Source organism: Palaemon carinicauda, chromosome 1 (genome assembly GCF_036898095.1).
Source record: "Palaemon carinicauda isolate YSFRI2023 chromosome 1, ASM3689809v2, whole genome shotgun sequence".
Classification (NCBI taxonomy): Eukaryota; Metazoa; Arthropoda; class Malacostraca; order Decapoda; family Palaemonidae; genus Palaemon; species Palaemon carinicauda.
Window position 1 is genome coordinate 161,463,230 of NC_090725.1, and position 6,878 is coordinate 161,470,107.

Consider the following 6,878-nt stretch of genomic DNA (forward strand, 5'->3'; position numbering starts at 1 on the left):
TAAGAACGATAACATAATTATGATTTTATTCCTAGACATAAAAGTAGTAAGAACGACAACTCATGATTTCATTCCTAGACCTAAATGCGGGAAGAACGTCACCATATGATTTTATTCCTAGACCTTAAAGTGGAAAGAACGACAACGCATGATTTTATTACTAGACCTAAAAGTGGTAAGAACGACAACATATGATTTTATTCACATCCCTAAAAGTAGAAAGAACAATAACATAGGATTTTATTCGTTAACCTAAAAGACGTATGGACGACAACACATGATTTTATTTCTGGCCCTAAAAGTGGTAAGAACAACAACGTATGATTTTATTCTTAGACCTAAAAGGGGTAAGAATGAAAACATATGATTTTATTCCTAGACCTAAAAGTGGTAAGAAAGACAACATATATATGATTTATTCTTAGATCTAAAAGTGGTAAGAAAGACAACATATGATTTTATTCCTAGACCTAAAAGTGATAAGAAACACAACATATGATTTTATTCCTAGACCTAAAAGTGGTAAGAAGGACAACGTATAATTTTACTCCTAGCCATAAAAGTACTAAGAGGGACAACATATGACTTTATTATCAGACCTAAAAGTGGTAATAACGACAACATATTATTTTATATCTAGAACAAAAAGTGGTGAAAATGACACCATATAATATTACCCCTAGACCTAAAAGTGGTAAGAATGACAACATATGATTTCATTCCTAGACCTAAAAGTGGTAAGAACGACAACATATGATTTTATTCTTAGACCTAAATGTGGTAATAATCACAATGCATGATTTCATTCCTAGACCTATAAGTGGTAAGAACAACAGCATATGATTTTATTCATAGACCTAAAAGTGGTCAGAACAAAAACATTAAATTTTATTTCTAGACCTAAAAGTGGTAAGAATGACAACGCATGATTTTATTCCTAGACCTAAAAGTGGGAAGAACGTCAATTGATTATGATTTTATTACTAGACCTAAAAGTGGTAAGAACGACTACATATGATTTTATTCTTAGACCTAAATGAGATAATAATGGTAATATATCATTTCATTCCTAGATATAAAAGTGGTAATAATGAAAATGCATGATTTTATTCTTAGACCTAAAAGTGGTAATAATGACAACGTATGAGTTTATTCCTAGACCTAAAAGTAGTAAAATCGACAATATGGGATTTTATTCTGAGACCTAAAAGTGGTAATACTGACAACACATGATTTTATTCCTAGACCTCAAAGTGGTAAGAACGACAACGTATAATTTTGTTCCTAGACCTAAAAGTGGTAAGAATGGCAACATATTATTTTATCCCTAGACCTAAAAGTGGTAATAACTACAACATATGATTTTACCCCTAGACTTAAAAGGGGTAATAACTACAACATATGATTTTATCCCTAGACCTAAAAGGGGTAAGAACGATAATATGATTTTATTCCTAGACCTAAAAGTGGTAATAACTACAACATATGATTTTATCCCTAGACCTGAAAGGAGTAAGAATGACAACATAATTTTATTCATAGACCTAAAAGTGGTAAGAACAATAACATATGATTTTATTCCTAGACCTAAAAGTGGTAAGAACAATAACATAGAATTTTATTCCTAGACCTAAAAGTGGTAATAATGACAACGCATGATTTTATTCCTAGACCTTAAAGTGGTAAGAACGACAACGTATAATTTTGTTCCTAGACCTAAAAGTGGCAAGAATGACAACATATTCTATCCCTAGACCTAAAAGTGGTAATAACTACAACATATGATTTTATTCCTAGACCTAAAAGTGGTAAGAATAACAACATATGATTTTATTCCTAGCCCTAAAAGTGGTAAGAATAACAACATATGATTTTATTCCTAGTCCTTGTAGTAATAAGAACGACAACTTGAATTATTATTTCAAAATATAGCCTACTGGAAATGGTAAAAAAAAACTTTTATCTTACTAATCCACTTTCTTAGAACTTTTGTATTACTTCATTCTAAAATTGAGTTTTCATTGAATGCTGAACTTGTCACAAAATTTTGTCAAACTCCGGCTTGTTTGTTACAAGCTAAAAAAAAAAAAAAAAAAAATTACTTTGGAACTCAGATTTTAGTATATGTATAAAAAATATGTTTAGAAGAAAACTCAATTCTAGCCAATCTATTGAACCAGAAGTTAAATAAACCTAAGGACAATTTCCTGGGTATGATAATATACCAAAAATATTTTTTTTTCTTATCCTCCAAGAAACCTTTGTATTTTCAAGCGGATTATCAAGAGCTTTTTGTTTAAAGATCTAAAATCTTACAATTTTGAGGATGAAGTAAGAGAAATTATTCAGCAGTGCTGCAATTTTCCTTTTATTTTTTATTAGAAGTGGTCACATAACTCAATTCCCTCTTTTGTGTTTACAAGACAACTTCTCATTGAACTTGAATCTCATATTGTACTTGCAGAACTATATAAAGTTTGAATATCTCACATTTTCATTGTTTTTACATGACGGATTTTGAGCGAAGCGTAAAATCTATTTTTGGGTGAGGTAGCCATGTCGTCCTGATGGAAGTTCCTTCATTAGTAGCTACCTAGGAAGCTACTAATGAAGGAACTTCCATCAGGACGACATGGCCTAAGCCCAAAAAAACGCTTTTTGAGAAAAGGAAATGAAACTTGTCCAATATGCGGGGCAGCTCATGCGACACTACGATAATATTACTTAATCTGCAGTAGCCTGAGATGCACCCACTTTTTAACTTTTTACTTTATTTCTTCCCTCGTGATGGCCTACTGTTTTCTAACATTTATTTTATAATGTAACTACGAGGTTTCATTGCACTTAGATGTCGAATGGCCTCACCGGCCCTAGCACCCCACGCAATAATTGAACGTTTTCCTTACTTTCTTTACGTTAGTTTAATTATTTGAACTAATTTGAAAATTAAACTGAAAAACTATTTTTTTTTTTTTTTTTTTGTTCTTAACGAAATTAGATGTTCAATTGTAACGTAAATTTGTAATTTGAGTTTATGAAAGGGTTGAAAAAGGGTTAACTGGAAACCTAATTGTCTCTGACCTTTACCTTTGCCCAGGAGTTTTGATTGTTGTCGTCAAGAGAGAAATTGCAGCCACTGACATGAAGCCCATAACAAACATTCTTCTTCTTGCGAGATACACCTGAAAAGGTCCGCTTCTGCGTTTCATTGTCCTTTCAAAACAAGTAGCAATAGATTTTTTGGTAGATAGAACTACCTTCATTCCGACCAAAGATGTCATTTCCTTTTAAGAAAGATTGACTTAAGATGCTTTGGTTGTTAGAAAATGTAATAGAAGCAAATTAGACACCGTCAGTGAAGATTGCCTTCGAGTAAACTTAAACCCTCGGGGAAACTTGCTTGAAATTCATTGGAGTTAAAAAATGTTTAAGAAATATATATATGAATGAGGTGCACTGTTGAATAGGCGTAAAAGACGAGTTTTAAAAGAACTTCCCACAAAGCAATCACTCTTCCGAAAACTCGAAGCGAAAAGTAGTACGATACTGTAACATTACCAGGAAATGTGAGAACGTAATTATCGAAGTCAGGAGGAAAATGCAGTCACTTTCCTTTTGCCACGTCAAGCTTGGAAGCAAATCTGGAATGATGCTGTTTTTCTTCCAGGAAACTTATCCTTTTTATTCTATAATGAACTAGGTTTTATGGCTGGAGTCCAGTGAATAAACGTGATATAACCAAGATAAAAATGAGAAAATGGATCTGTTTTCCCTGCTTGGTGACTTTCACTCTTAACGATGGTAACGTCTTTTCCAGTTCATTGAGTGTTGTTCTTGAATTTTGTATAAACGCTGGATATTTAAACGAGCCGAACAGAATTGTTTGAATTTACCTCGAGATCTAACCGCTTTGAATTAGACAGATATTTATGTTGATCAGTGTGTGGAAAAAAAAAAAGTTATACCTAATAGTTACGCTTGAAGTATTATTTCTATGTTTATATTTCAGAGGGAAGTTTATTCGAAAGGGATGATTTCATATTCAAGGGGCCCCACCATCTAGTGAATCAGTTCCACACTTAACGTAAATTATATTTTGAATGTTAGGCTACTTTCTAGGTCAGTTGTACTATCTTTTTCTCTATATCTCACCACAGTGTGTTTTAGATTCATTTTCATCTGTTCGGACTGTTCCGCAAATACAATTCTCACCACTTGAACTTTAGTACCAATCAGTCTGGTGAGTTGGAATTGCACTTGATAGATTTCTTGCTTCTCAAGTCATGAAATATTACAGGAGCAAAATCTATGCGCACCAAAACTGAATTTGTTAATTTTATAACTTTTATAAATTTATATCAATTCCAGAGACTTATAATGTTCTTTTTTAAACCTGGCAAACTTGCACTTAGCTGAATGTCCTGTTGTCTGAATCTCCCTGATTTGTTTTCTAATAGTTTCAGGGTAATGTGCATCGGACAAGTTAAGAGCTAAATTATGCACTTAGATTCAAAAGTTCGCCGACACTCAAGGGGAATCGTTCGTCAGAGGTCTCTAGTGTTACCGTGACAAAACAAAGAAAGAGTTGGTCTTCTTACTACTTTCAAGGAAATGGGCGGAGACTTGTCCAACCTCAGCGAACGCTTAAAAATATTACAAATCGAGTTGCCATATTTCATACTGTGGTATCATTTGTCCCTCGAGTATTCACTACAAATACACACACACACACACACACACACACACACACATATATATATATATATATATATATATACATATATATATATATATATATATATATATATATATATATATAATTATTTTTACTATTCTTTTGAGGAGCCCAATAGACACTTTCAATGGATGGGTTGGTGGCGAGGGGGGGGGGTTACGCAATCTCCCGGGCAGTCCGACACTGAAGACTTTGAGGAAATAAGGAAGTCATTTGTATTTTAGAGGTTGTGGAAAGAGGTTAAAAAATTCTTGATACAACTTGTAAAATATTGTATAATTGCCTCAATCTAATTTGATAACCGTTAATGTTTCATGAAATATATCTAACCTAATTCATTATTAGTTCATTTGTAGTAGCTAGTAGCAACCGAATAAATAGCCGTTGTTGTTCTAAGGTTGATTAGTAACCAAAGTTAACTATTAACTTTGCATAATAAATAATCTGTGATAAAAACAGTAAATACTGATGACTGCATAGCACTTTGAATACAATCAGAATTAGTTTATTGAATCTAAAAGGATTTGTATTGCAGTAAATGAGACCACTATTACATTCTAGCAAAAACTTTGATAAATTTGCTTTATTGATAAATCATATAAAAAAGTATCTTGTCCTCAGAACGACATAATTTTCCAAGATTTTGTAATGAAAGTGAGAAATACTAATTTTCCCGTAATATATTCTCTAATTTTCCAAAAAAATATAATCGCAGGGGGCATGAGCACAAAATGATTTCCTACACTAATACCTTGGCTGTAAGTTATCAGTGATTATGTAATTACTAGTAGCTTTATCATCAGAAAATTACGTAGCTTGATTACGCTGACTTCTAATAATCGTGATTCAAATAGGCGTAAGTCTCCATGATCAAGTTCCTATTTGTGTTCCTTTCATTCATTCTTTATTCATTCGTTTATTAAACATCCTCGGCATTTTTAAGAAAAATTGCCTTTTTCGCCGGTATTCATCTAAGGCCGTCAATTTTAGTTCCTAGTTTCTCACTATTCCTCCAGAAAAGAAATCTCTCCTGAGCGGCAGCAAAAAACACCTTCACTTGACCATTCCAACCTGGAACTTTTCGAAATTTGCGTGAAGCCAAGACGAGATATTCCTTAGCTCGATTAGAAAATAAGGCATTTTGAGCACTATTTCACTCACCTTTTTATACAATTTCAATCACATTCCTCTATAATTATTCCAGTTAACGAAAATATCTTGGTTGATTTTAAAGCAAACGGGTAAATTATCCTACAGAGTACTTTCGTAATGAGCATATTAATTGGAAAACTTGTGGTATATGGAGGACGGCAGAACATAATGATCTATAGTAACTAAATAGTATAACTTCGAGCCGGACAAATGTTGGTATAAGGATTCTTTCTAACGAATCCTTCAAACACTCATAAGACATCGACTCTCTAATTACAGCTATTATTTTTCCAAAATCTACCATTATGTAGATGAGCATTTAAGTCCAGCAAAATAATCCCGTTATCTCTACTCGATGATAACTATCTCCAATTTTGTCATAGGGCCTCAGTACTTATCAAGCAAATTATAGCTCTTGTAATAAAGATTGAATTAGCAACACAGCAAAGATTTTACAGTATGTATTTAAAATTCTAGTTTAAATGTCAATGCCAACCGTTCTTAGCCACAAATACGGGCGAAAAAGGAAAAGTAAAAACTTTTATGAATAAAGGGCAAGCGGGTTGCGAACTAAAGACTGAGATGGCACATCCCCTTGAATCTGAATGACTTGGGAAATATTTTTCAGTAAAGTATCCTTATGTATTCCAAAATGTTCCTATCTATTAATATCTAAAGGCCTATGAAAGTCTTTAGAAATCAATTTAGCACTCTAAAACTAATTTTTTGGAAGCATAATACAATAATTTTTATTGGAGACATTGCAATATCAAGCGAAAATTTCTCCTGTCTAGAAATCAATTTACAGGATAAACAATTACTACATTCACTACTGTAATCTCTCTCTCTCTCTCTCTCTCTCTCTCTCTCTCTCTCTCTGATTGACCTCAAGGCTCGTATAACTCATTTATGCCGTTTTTATGAATACTTTACAGCATCGAGCCATAAATGAAACTGGAACAAGACTAATGTCAGATCTCCGAACAATCCA